The sequence below is a fragment of the Phyllobates terribilis genome, unplaced genomic scaffold (genome assembly GCF_046119375.1).
Source record: "Phyllobates terribilis strain yellow unplaced genomic scaffold, ASM4611937v1 Scaffold_362__1_contigs__length_1925733, whole genome shotgun sequence".
NCBI classification, from domain to species: domain Eukaryota; kingdom Metazoa; phylum Chordata; class Amphibia; order Anura; family Dendrobatidae; genus Phyllobates; species Phyllobates terribilis.
In genome coordinates this window covers 276,428-289,198 of record NW_027363122.1, presented here as the reverse complement: position 1 = coordinate 289,198, position 12,771 = coordinate 276,428, and positions in this window count along the sequence as shown.

Here is a 12,771-nt window from a genome sequence, read left to right as displayed (position 1 = left end):
TGAGTGCTAGATTCATGGTGCTCTTCTTTCAAGTCCTGCTCTATGGTACCATGTTCCCTATGCTCAGACTTTTGAGTAAAATGGTGCTCGCGTGTGCACAGTAGCATCTCTCGGCAACCAAAAGATGCTACTGCACATGCGCGGGCGTCCATGTTGGGAATGTAAATTTCACATGGGCAGAGAAATTACACAGGCAGTATGTAAAAGAGTAGGCAGGTCACTGAAAGCACAGTGACCTGTCAGAGGAAAGAGATAGGAATACATGAATACAGAAGCAGAGCACCAGAGCACATACATATCATTATGGCAGCAGAACTGAAACTAAAGATGATAAAAGAACCACTGGACGTATTACAACATCCAAGGTATCATTTTACTCAGTTTAACGGCGCCCACCTGACAGTGTATGTAGTTTTCTAAGCACAATCCTGCTGACAGGTTCACTTTAACAAACTTGGACGTATGGATACCTCATGGCGATAGACATCGATCGGAGCATTTAGAGAGCTTGTATAGGGAGGAAGCCCTCTCTGCCCTTGGATTGGCGCCCCAAAAATCAGAATAGAAAGCGATCAAAAAATGTCATGTGCCTGAGAATGATACCAATAAAATGTCAACTCGTTCCGTAAAACAAGCCCTCACATGACGCTGTTGGACAAAATCTGGAAAAATTATAGCTCTCAAAATATAGTGATGCCAAAAAAAAAGCGTCTTTTAGTGTGTGACAGCTGTCAAACAAAAAGAAAACGATTAAACCTACAATAATCTCCAAGAGGAATATTCTGTCCCCATGGCTGTGCTGTAAATATAGGGTGCTGTGTCTTCACCTTTACTTACAAGGGAGATGGACACAGATAGCTTTAACTCGGCTGCAGGCAGGCACGTTGTAAAGAATTCAGAAGAAGCTTTATTTATCTTGAGAAATCTTGTAAGAATGCATGCATCAACAGCAAGTAAAAATAACTTTTCCTGAGACAGGCTGTAAGCACATGAGCTCCTAATTGTTGCAAGATTGAGAATTAGGAAAGGCTGGAAGAAGAAGGGAGGGGCTAGCTACATCACAGTCACATAAGAGGGAGACAGGGAGAGAGAAGGGACAAACTTCAAGGAAGGTGAACCTTGCAGCAATGCAATCAAACAGTAATACACAGCAACTGTAAAAAGTTCAGTATATAGTCAGCAAATTTCCCATTCATGGGACGTAACACTCCCCGTCTGAAATCTTTAGATTTTAATGATTCGTTTAATGTGATGTTTTCTGGGAATGTCATGGTAGACCTGAAAGACAAAAGAAAATACACAAGCAAACAACAATAACAGTAATAGTTGTAGTCCAATTTTCCATTGAAGTCTTCAACAGCCGGATAATCCGAGTCCAAAACAGAAACCCATCTTTGGATTGGGGAAGCCGCAATGTGCAAACACTTCCACCAACCTAAGAATCCACTGGGAAAAGTTCAAATGTCCCAACACAGCTGGAAGTATATGGCGGTAGGCTCTCCGTCGTAAGCTGTGTCCTGAAGCAGTGTCTTTCATGTGATGACCTCCTTTTGTAAAAGGAGTAGAAGTTCAGTGACTGGACGAAAGAAAACGCGAGATGACCTTGCCTTCTACCTTACAAGTCTTTCCATCATTGCTTGGTGTAACCTTGGTGATAAGACCCATTGGCCAGTCATTGCGATGAGCTTCTTTATCTTTAAGGAGGATGAGGTCTCCCTCTTGGAGGTTAGGTTTTGCAGTCTGCCATTTGTGACTGGTTTGAAGTAAGTGCAGGTATTCAGCCTTCCAGCGGTGCCAAAAGACATTAGAAAAGTGTTGTACCTGTTTCCACTGACACCTGTAAATGTCTCTGTCCACAAACTTCCCTGGAGGGATTTCAGCATCTCCAACCTTCTGAGTAAGAAGTGTGGCAGGAGTAAGAATCATTGGAGCTTTGGGGTCCGATGATAATGGTACCAATGGTCTTGCATTTATCACAGCAGACACTTCAGCAAGGAAGGTAACCAGGACTTCATGGGTGAGAGGTAGCTTATGATCCAGCAACATCGAATCAAGGATTCCTCGAGCAATGCCAATCATGCGTTCCCAGGATCCTCCCATATGCGATGAATGAGGAGGGTTGAACACCCAAGTGCACCCATTGTCAGTCTAGAAGTTGTCTAACTGTAGTTCCTTGCACGCTCCCACAAAGTTAGTGCCACAGTCAGATCTGAGCTATTTGGCTGGTCCCCAGATAGAAAAGAATCTTCTGAGAGCATTTATGAAGCAAGAGGAATCCATGGATTCAATTACCTCAATGTGAACTGCTTGGATGCTAAGACAGGTGAAAAGCACAGCCCACCACTTACTTTTTGCGGCTCCACCACGGGTCCTTCTTGTAACAACCGACCATGGTCCAAAAACATCTACTCCGACATATGTGCATGGCTGGTCTGTGTTTAGCTGATCTGCTGGGAGATTTGCCATCTGTAGATGTTAGTGTTTTCTTCTTACTTTTTCTCACATAAAGCATTTATGGAGCTCTGAGGAGACACATCTCTTCATCCCCACGATCCAGAGGCCAGCGGACCTTATGATGCCTTCGGTAAACTGTCTGCCTTGGTGCTGCACTTTTTCATGATGGTGATGGAACAATAGCGTAGCATTGTAGTGCCGACCCGGAATGATGATACGATTCTGCTCCTTATTACATAGATCAGACTTCTCTATATGACCATCCACCTTTAACAGTCCGTAATGATCGACCACTGGGTTCAATTCAAGCAGTAAACTGTTCTTGGACAGGCTGGTACCCTTTTGTGATACTGTCGATCTCGTGACCATATTCTTGTTGCACTCACCGCTGAATTGCTCGGCATGTCTGATGTCAGCAACAGTAGGGTATCCTCTACACATGTGCCAGCCACAACACTGATGATTTGTCACTGGCAAAGGAATGAGCGATGTGAACAAGACGAGCTATGGCCCGCACAACAGCTGACCATTTTGAGAAGCTTTCAAAGCGGTGAGATCTTAGTTTTGATTTTGGCATCACAGAAGTGTAGCGAGTAGAGGTGATTGGTCTGATCTCTTTTTCAGACTCCGGTTCCACCAGCTTATAAGTGTTGTTGATGTCCTTTGAACTAGAATCCTTATATAAGAGACTTGGAGGTGACAGCCACATGTTGTCATTGAGCTTAGACGCGGCTGTGAATCTTGTCCCTCGGTCAGCTGGGTTCAGGTCAGTAGAGACGTAGTGCCAGTATTCAGGGATAGAAAAGCTTCTGATACGCTCTACTCTATTGCTGATGTAGACGTAAAATTGTTTTTTTGGTTGTAAATGTAACCAAGTACCGCTCTACTGTCTGTGTAGAATGTAAATGAATCAATCACAATGTCAATTTCATCCTTTATAGCTTCAGCTAATTCCACTGCCTGTACGGCAGCACAAAGTTTGAGTATTGGTACAGAGTGAGACGGTTTCAGTGTTAGTTTTGCCTTGCCAAGGATGAATCCACAATGTACCTTGTTGTTGCTTTCTGAGGTTTTCAGGTAGGCTACTGCAGCTATGGCCTCTGTAGATGCGTCGGAGAAAATGTGGATTTCTCTCCTGGTGGAGGCTGAAAGGGTGCTTAGGGAATAACTGCGTGAGACTTGGACATGCTCTAAGACCTTCAGAGACTTCTTCCATATCTCCCACCTTTGTTGTTTCTGGGATGGTAGCGGAGTGTCCCAATCCATGCTCTCGGGGGTCAACTGTCTCAACAGTATATTGCAGTGATGGCAAACCTTTTACAGACCGAGTGCCCAAACTGCAACCCAAAACCCACTTATTTATCGTAAAGTGCCAATATGGCAAATTAACCCGAATACTGAGGATTTAGTTTAGGAAAAACAACTCGTACAGAGAGCTGGTGAGGGCAGCATAGAGCAGCCACAGAAAGGAGCAGGGTATGAGACTGCAGAAATAAAGAATGTGCTCACTCCCATCTTGGTATATGCCAAAATCCATGTATATATGTTGCCCCCCCCCCACCAATCCATGTATATATGCTTCCTCCCCCCCACCAATCCATGTATACACAGTGGTGGCCAAAAGTATTGGCACCCCTGCAATTCTGTCAGATAATACTCAGTTTCTTCCTGAAAATGATTGCAATCACAAATTCTTTGGTATTACTCTCTTCATTTAATTTGCTTGCAAGGAAAAAACACAAAAGAGAATGAAGCAAAAATCAAATAATTGATCATTTCACACAAAACTCCAAAAATGGGCCAGACAAAAGTATTGGCACCCTCAGCCTAATACTTGGTTGCACAACCTTTAGCCAAAATAACTGCGAACAACCGCTTCCGGTAACCATCAATGAGTTTCTTACAATGCTCTGCTGGAATTGTAGACCATTCTTCTTTCGCAAACTGCTCCAGGTCCCTGATATTTGAAGGGTGCCTTCTCCAAACTGCCATTTTGAGATCTCTCCACAGGTGTTCTATGGGATTCAGGTATGGACTCATTGCTGGCCACATTAGAAGTCTCCAGTGCTTTCTCTCAAACCATTTTATAGTGCTTTTGGAAGTGTGTTTTGGGTCATTGTCCAGCTGGAAGACCCATGACCTCTGAGTGAGACCCAGCTTTCTCACACTGGGCCCTACATTATGCTGCAGAATTTGTTGGTAGTCTTCAGACTTCATAATGCCATGCACACGGTCAAGCAGTCCAGTGACAGAGGCAGCAAAGCAACCCCAAAACATCAGGGAACCTCCGCCATGTTTGACTGTAGGGACCGTGTTCTTTTCTTGAAAGCCTCTTTTTTTTTCCTGTACACTCTATGTTGATGCTTTTTCCCAAAAAGCTCTACTTTTGTCTCATCTGACCAGAGAACATTCTTCCAAAACGTTTTAGGCTTTTTCAGGTAAGTTTTGGCACACTCCAGCCTGGCTTTTTTATGTCTCGGGGTAAGAAGTGCGGTCTTCCTGGGTATCCTACCATACAGTCCCTTTTCATTCAGACGCTGAGTGATAGTACGGGTTGACACTGTTGTACCCTCGGACTGCAGGGCAGCTTGAACTTGTTTGGATTTTAGTCGAGGTTCTTTATCCACCATCCGCACAATCTTGCGTTGAAATCTCTCGTCAATTTTTCTTTTCCGTCCACATCTAGGGAGGTTAGCTACAGTGCCATGGGCTTTAAACTTCTTGATGACACTGCGCATGGAAGACACAGGAACATTCAGGTCTTTGGAGATGGACTTGTAGCCTTGAGATTGCTCATGCTTTCTCACAATTTGGTTTCTCAAGTCCTCAGACAGTTCTTTGGTCTTCTTTCTTTTCTCCATGCCCAATGTGGTACACACAAGGACACAGGACAGAGGTTGAGTCAACTTTAATCCATGTTAACTGGCTGCAAGTGTGATTTAGTTATTGCCAACACCTGTTAGGTGCCATAGGTAAGTTACAGGTGCTGTTAATTACACGAATTAGAGAAGAATCACATGATTTTTCAAAGGGTGCCAATACTTTTGTCCACCCCCATTTATAGGTTTGGTGAGGAATTATATCCAATTTGGCTTTAGGACAATTCTTTTTGTGTTTTTTTCATTGAAGACAAATTAAATGAAGAGAATAATACCAAAGAATTTGTGATTGCAATCATTTTCAGGAAGAAACTGAGTATTATCTGACAGAATTGCAGGGGTGCCAATACTTTTGGCCAGCATTGTATGAAGTCAGCACCCCATTTTTTTCATTATATTTATATAATTGAATATGAATTTCTTCTAAATGTGATCCTTGAAATTAATGTAAATAGGGTATAATGATATTTACATGAAATTATTTTCAAGATACCCAATTAATTTCTCTGTCAATTTCTTAATAGAATGAAAACCTACAAGCTGGCCATAAAGAATATATATATGGTCAGTAATCCCTAGAAAACTGAAAAAACTGATAAATAGCCTATTTTGGGGAAAAGGGGTGGTTATGTGGGAGAGAATAATCGCCCTAGTAGTCTATATCCCAATCCACGTGTTAGTGGACCCCAGAAGGACAAAAGAGGGATTTAATTCCAAAAATATCAATTTTATTAGAAATTTTAAAAATTACATCATAATTCACAATATAAGAGAAGGGAAGAAGAAGAGGTGGTAGGTAAACCATAGGGGCAGGTTTTAAGGAATAAAATCCTGCCAGGAGACTAATATCCCTAAACCAGCATAGAAGGTAAGCCAGGTACGCGTACTAGCTGCTATTTAAAAGATAATGGAAGGATCATATCAATCTATGTCCACACTAGTAATAACAGTGAGGTATAAAGCATGGTATACAAGATAATAATATTGATATGTGGGCATATGGCAGCATATATCAGATCATATAGCAGTGATATATGGGTAAGAGCATTAAACAAATAGCATTAGATAGATAGCATAAAACATGTACACCGGTGATACATAAGTGTAAATAGATCGATAGTGCTATTGATATAGTATTACTGTCTAGTCTGGAGCTGTCTAGTCTGGAGCTGCGGCTCTATAGAAAATCAATTACCTTGTGCCATATGAGAAGTGAGCTCCACATCCCCCCCAGCTCTCCAGGACACGCTGCTTTATCACTTCTCATATGGCACAAGGTAATTGATTTTCTATAGAGCCGCAGCTCCAGACTAGACAGCTCCAGACTAGACAGTAATACTATATCAATAGCACTATCGATCTATTTACACTTATGTATCACCGGTGTACATGTTTTATGCTATCTATCTAATGCTATTTGTTTAATGCTCTTACCCATATATCACTGCTATATGATCTGATATATGCTGCCATATGCCCACATATCAATATTATTATCTTGTATACCATGCTTTATACCTCACTGTTATTACTAGTGTGGACATAGATTGATATGATCCTTCCATTATCTTTTAAATAGCAGCTAGTACGCGTACCTGGCTTACCTTCTATGCTGGTTTAGGTATATTAGTCTCCTGGCAGGATTTTATTCCTTAAAACCTGCCCCTATGGTTTACCTACCACCTCTTCTTCTTCCCTTCTCTTATATTGTGAATTATGATGTCATTTTTAAAATTTCTAATAAAATTGATATTTTTGGAATTAAATCCCTCTTTTGTCCTTCTGGGGTCCACTAACACGTGGATTGGGATATAGACTACTAGGGCGATTATTCTCTCCCACATAACCACCCCTTTTCCCCAAAATAGGCTATTTATCAGTTTTTTCAATTTCTTAATAGAAGAGGTATAGTAACGCTCATGATGGTGTCATCAGCACTGGCTATATTGGAGTATTCGAAGCAGCGCAACACGGCACAAACGTCCTTCATGGAAGCCCATTCATTGGTGGTTAAGTGGTGTTGTTCTTCACAGCATCTCACCCCCGTGCGTGCTGCAGCTGAAACTCCACCATTGCCTGCTGCTGCTCACACAGTCTCTCCAGCATATGTAAGGTGGAGTTCCATCTTGGCACATTGCATATGAGGCAGTGAGTGTGAAGGTAGAAGTGATGCTGCAGCGCAGGCAGGTCGGCAGCCGCAGGGTGAGAACGCCAAAAGCATGCACATGCTGCCCTCACTTTCAGCAGCACCTCTGACATATGTGGGTCATTTTTAAGGAAGCTCTACACCACCAAATTCAGCACATGCGCCAGGCAAGGGATGTGTATCAAACCAGCGAGGCCCAGAGCTGCTAGAGTTTAGAAGAGAGTTTTCTTTTATTTCAAACATGTTTTCTGATGTCTCCTGTTGCTGTTTTATTTGTGCCATTTTCATCCTTTAAAAATCTGTTCATCTCTCAGAGGAAGTGACCATCCCTTCCCTTTTTTGTCACCCCTCTATCTACAGCCCACCTGGATTTACCACCTACTGTACAGTAAGTGTTTTACAATTTGTAGATATTTTTTAACTAAAAGTAGCAGCCTAGTAAAACTTTTTTTTTTAATTAATTCGGTCACTTGTCCACCAGACTACATCATTTTGCTAGTATTAATTTATTAAGTTGTTCTCATAGAGACTCCTTCAGAATTACATGTCTTTGTCTTTCCTGAGGAGGGTCACAAGAAATGAGTGCATTTGATTGAATTGCATGGTCTGTACCACACAAGATCTACACTGTGAAAAGCAAAATGACCTATGACAGTTACTGATGAGAATAAGACTGCTCCTGGCACACATGTATGAAGAAGATAAAGACAGTTTAGCCATCCTCACTAAATAGTTGTAATCTAATCATGTATTGGTGGTGGCAAATTCTGACAGGTTAAGCTGGAGAGCATAGAGGGCTTTATGGGGGAGTAGTTGGGGCAATTAGTCTTGGTTTCATCTCTCCACGTCTTGGCTGGTGCCATTCAGCCTCACTTCATTCACTTTCAGTATATATAACCCATGAGGTATAGTAGACAATGCGTTGGAATAAACTGGTTTATGTCCTCAGTCATGCGCTTACATAGCACGGTGCCTAAAAATGAGCCTCTGTTCTGCACTTTTAATCATATTTGTCTATTGGAGAAAACGCTACTTTAGTGGTGCACAGTCTCAGCTGTATTATTGTCTTCTAATACTTTATTGACATGGATTACATACAGTACAGACCAAAAGTTTGGACACACCTTCTCATTTAAAGATTTTTCTGTATTTTCATGACTATGAAAATTGTACATTCACACTGAAGGCATCAAAACTATGAGTTAACACATGTGGAATTATATACTTAACAAAAAAGTGTGAAACAACTGAAAATATGTCTTATATTCTAGGTTCTTCAAAGTAGCCACCTTTTGCTTTGATGACTGCTTTGCACACTCTTGGCATTCTCTTGATGAGCTTCAAGAGGTAGTCACCAGAAATGGTCTTCCAACAATCTTGAAGGAGTTCCCAGAGATGCTTAGCACTTGTTGGCCCTTTTGCCTTCACTCTGCGGTCCAGCTCACCCCAAACCATCTCGATTGGGTTCAGGTCTGGTGACTGTGGAGGCCAGGTCATCTGGCGTAGCACCCCATCACTCTCCTTCTTGGTCAAATAGCCCTTACACAGCCTGGAGGTGTGTTTGGGGTCATTGTCCTGTTGAAAAATAAATGATGGTCCAACTAAATCCAAACTGGATGGAATAGCATGCCGCTGCAAGATGCTGTGGTAGCCATGCTGGTTCAGTATGCCTTCAATTTTGAATAAATGCCCAACAGTGTCACCAGCAAAGCACCCCCACACCATCACACCTCCTACTCCATGCTTCACGGTGGGAACCAGGCATGTAGAGTCCATCCATTCACCTTTTCTGCGTCGCACAAAGACACGGTGGTTGGAACCAAAGATCTCAAATTTGGACTCATCAGACCAAAGCACAGATTTCCACTGGTCTAATGTCCATTCTTTGTGTTCTTTAGCTCAAACAAGTCTCTTCTGCTTGTTGCCTGTCCTTAGCAGTGGTTTCCTAGCAGCTATTTTACCATGAAGGCCTGCTGCACAAAGTCTCCTCTTAACAGTTGTTGAAGAGATGTGTCTGCTGCTAGAACTCTGTGTACCATTGACCTGGTCTCTAATCTGAGCTGCTGTTAACCTGCGATTTCTGAGGCTGGTGACTCGGATAAACTTATCCTCAGAAGCAGAGGTGACTCTTGGTCTTCCTTTCCTGGGGTGCTCCTCATGTGAGCCAGTTTCTTTGTAGCGCTTGATGGTTTTTGCAACTGCACTTGGGGACACTTTCAAAGTTTGCCCATTTTTTTGGACTGACTGACCTTCATTTCTTAAAGTAATGATGGCCACTCGTTTTTCTTTACTTAGCTGCTTTTTTCTTGCCATAATACAAATTCTAACAGTCTATTCAGTAGGACTATCAGCTGTGTATCCACCTGACTTCTGCACAACACAACTGATGGTCCCAACCCCATTTATAAGGCAAGAAATCCCACTTATTAAACCTGACAGGGCACACCTGTGAAGTGAAAACCATTTCTGGTGACTACCTCTTGAAGCTCATCAAGAGAATGCCAAGAGTGTGCAAAGCAGTCATCAAAGCAAAAGGTGGCTACTTTGAAGAACCTAGAATATAAGACATATTTTCAGTTGTTTCACACTTTTTTGTTAAGTATATAATTCCACATGTGTTAATTCATAGTTTTGATGCCTTCAGTGTGAATGTACAATTTCCATAGTCAAGAAAATGCAGAAAAATATTTAAATGAGGTGTATCCAAACCTTTGGTCTGTACTGTATGTGGAAATGAAAGCACTCATATTGAATGGCATAATACCTTTCCATGTAGTTAGTTAAATTACTAATATTTTTTCCTAATGTAGTATGTGTTGTTGCAAATACTGTATTTATAGAAGGTAAAACTAGTTTCTGCATTATATAGTGACACATTTTGTGCATATTTAGACACTACTTACTTCCTGACATGCTGGAGGATGACCCGGATCCTTATTTTGGGAATATGAACAGCTCTCCCGAATTGCCAGAACCATTCCTTATACCGCAGGTAAAATACTGTGTATGATAGTCTGTGTGACGCATTTTGAACTGTTTCAACACATAATTTAAATGTATTGGGTATGGGCATGACCAAGTGAAGCACTACATTGTTTCATCCTTCATGTTGATGTCTATATTTAAATTTACATTCTGCCAATATTTGTTGTGATAGATTGGTTCTATTCATGTTTCATTAAAAAGAAAGTCTGCCTAAGTGCTCCATGTTAGAAGATTTTCTCCTCTCTACATGACAGGTTAGGAAGCTGTTAGAAAAGACATCTCCGAACCGCAGGAGAGCGAGCTATAAAGAAGGTGAGATTGGAAGGACACAGAAAATATGACTCTCCATTTGATATAGCTTGAATACTAATATTCATCAAAGATGATTTTACTAAATAACACTTATTAAAGGGGTTTTCCATTTCAGAAAAGCCTGGTCTCCAGACGTAGTCCAGGATCGGACTGGGGAGTCTGGGGCCCACAGGGGTAATTGACTCTAGGTGCCCACCTACAGCAATATGCAAATATCTGTTATCCGCTATCCCTGTTATAGTGGAGCATTGACTGACGGCTCCGGCACATCTGCCGTGCATATACTATAACTGGGATGTACAATTACGATAGTATGCATTAAAGGGGTTCTTTGGTTAAAGCAAATTATCACCGATCCATGGGCTCCACAGGATAGGTGATCACTTATTGATCGTTTTGGTCCGAACATTGGAAAAGCATCGGAAGCATGGGGAAGTTTTATCCCTGTCAGGACACTTATCCCCATTTTAAAATGCAGTGACAGATGGGATGTCTGACCGCAGCTCCATTCATTCTCTTGGGGGCTTCCAAAAAAAGAGCAGCGCTCGCAGCCACTGTGGGAATGATTGGATCAGTGATCGAGTCGCACATGAGCTCCAGTCTAATGGGGAGAAAAGCTTCACATTCTGCCGATTGTATGCCAGCAGTCAGGACCCGACCAATCAGTAACTTATCACTTATCCTGTGGAGAGGTGATTACTTGTTTTCACCAGAGACCCTTGTAAGTGTACCTCTGACGCTCTGGTACAACTCCTAAAATATATACTAAATTGGGTACAGTAGTTCAATGCAGTTTGTGGAAAATATTTTTTTCATAAGAATTTGGGAAAGTTATGAAATGTTCTATAAATGTCTGTCCTATTCCTGTTCTAAGGATCTAGACTTTTTTAAATTCATCACTTAAATATGAACCATGTATGAGGGAGTCGGAGTCGGAAAGATGGAAATTGAGGAATCAGAGTCTGGGTCGAAGGTTTGGATTACCGACTCCACAGCCCTGCATATTACCGCCACTTACTGACCGAATAATACCACATACAAAGAACAAGTACGGCCACACCATGACCAGACCACATATTACCACCACAAAGTGACAATAATACCACATGCAAGGAAAAAATACTGCCACGCCATGACCGGACTACATATTACCACCACCACAAAGTGACCAAATACTACAATGCTGATCATGAATACAAACCACAATACTAACAACACTGTTATTACCACCAGCGACATTATACACAGGAGTTCTGTATATACACCGCGTGCAGAATTATTAGGCAAATGAGTATTTTGATCGCGAGATACTTTTTATACATGTTGTCCTACTCCAAGCTGCATAGGCTTGAGAGCCAACTACCAATTAAGTAAATCTGGTGATGTGCATCTCTGTAATGAGGAGGGGTGTTGACTAATGACATCAACACCCTATATAAGGTGTGCTTAATTATTAGGCAACTTCCTTTCCTTTGGCAAAATGGGTCAGAAGAGAGATTTGTTTGGCTCTGAAAAGTCCAAAATTGTGAGATGTCTTGCAGAGGGATGCAGCAGTCTTGAAATTTCCAAACTTTTGACGCGTGATCACCGAACAATCAAGCGTTTCATGGCAAATAGCCAACAGGGTCGCAAGAAGCATGTTGGCCAAAAAAGGCGCAAAATAAGTGCCCATGAATTGAGGAAAATCAAGCGTGAAGCTGCCAAGATGCCATTCGCCACCAGTTTTGCCATATTTCAGCGCTGCAGCGTTACTGGAGTATCAAAAAGCACAAGGTGTGCGATACTCAGGGACATAGTCAAGGTAAGGGAGGCTGAAAAACGACCACCTTTGAACAAGAAACATAAGATAAAACTTCAAGAATGGGCCAAGAAATATCTTAAGACTGATTTTTCAAAGGTTTTATGGACTGATGAAATGAGAGTTACTCTTGATGGGCCAGATGGATGGGCCAGAGGCTGGATCAGTAAAGGGCAGAGAGCTCCACTCCGATTCAG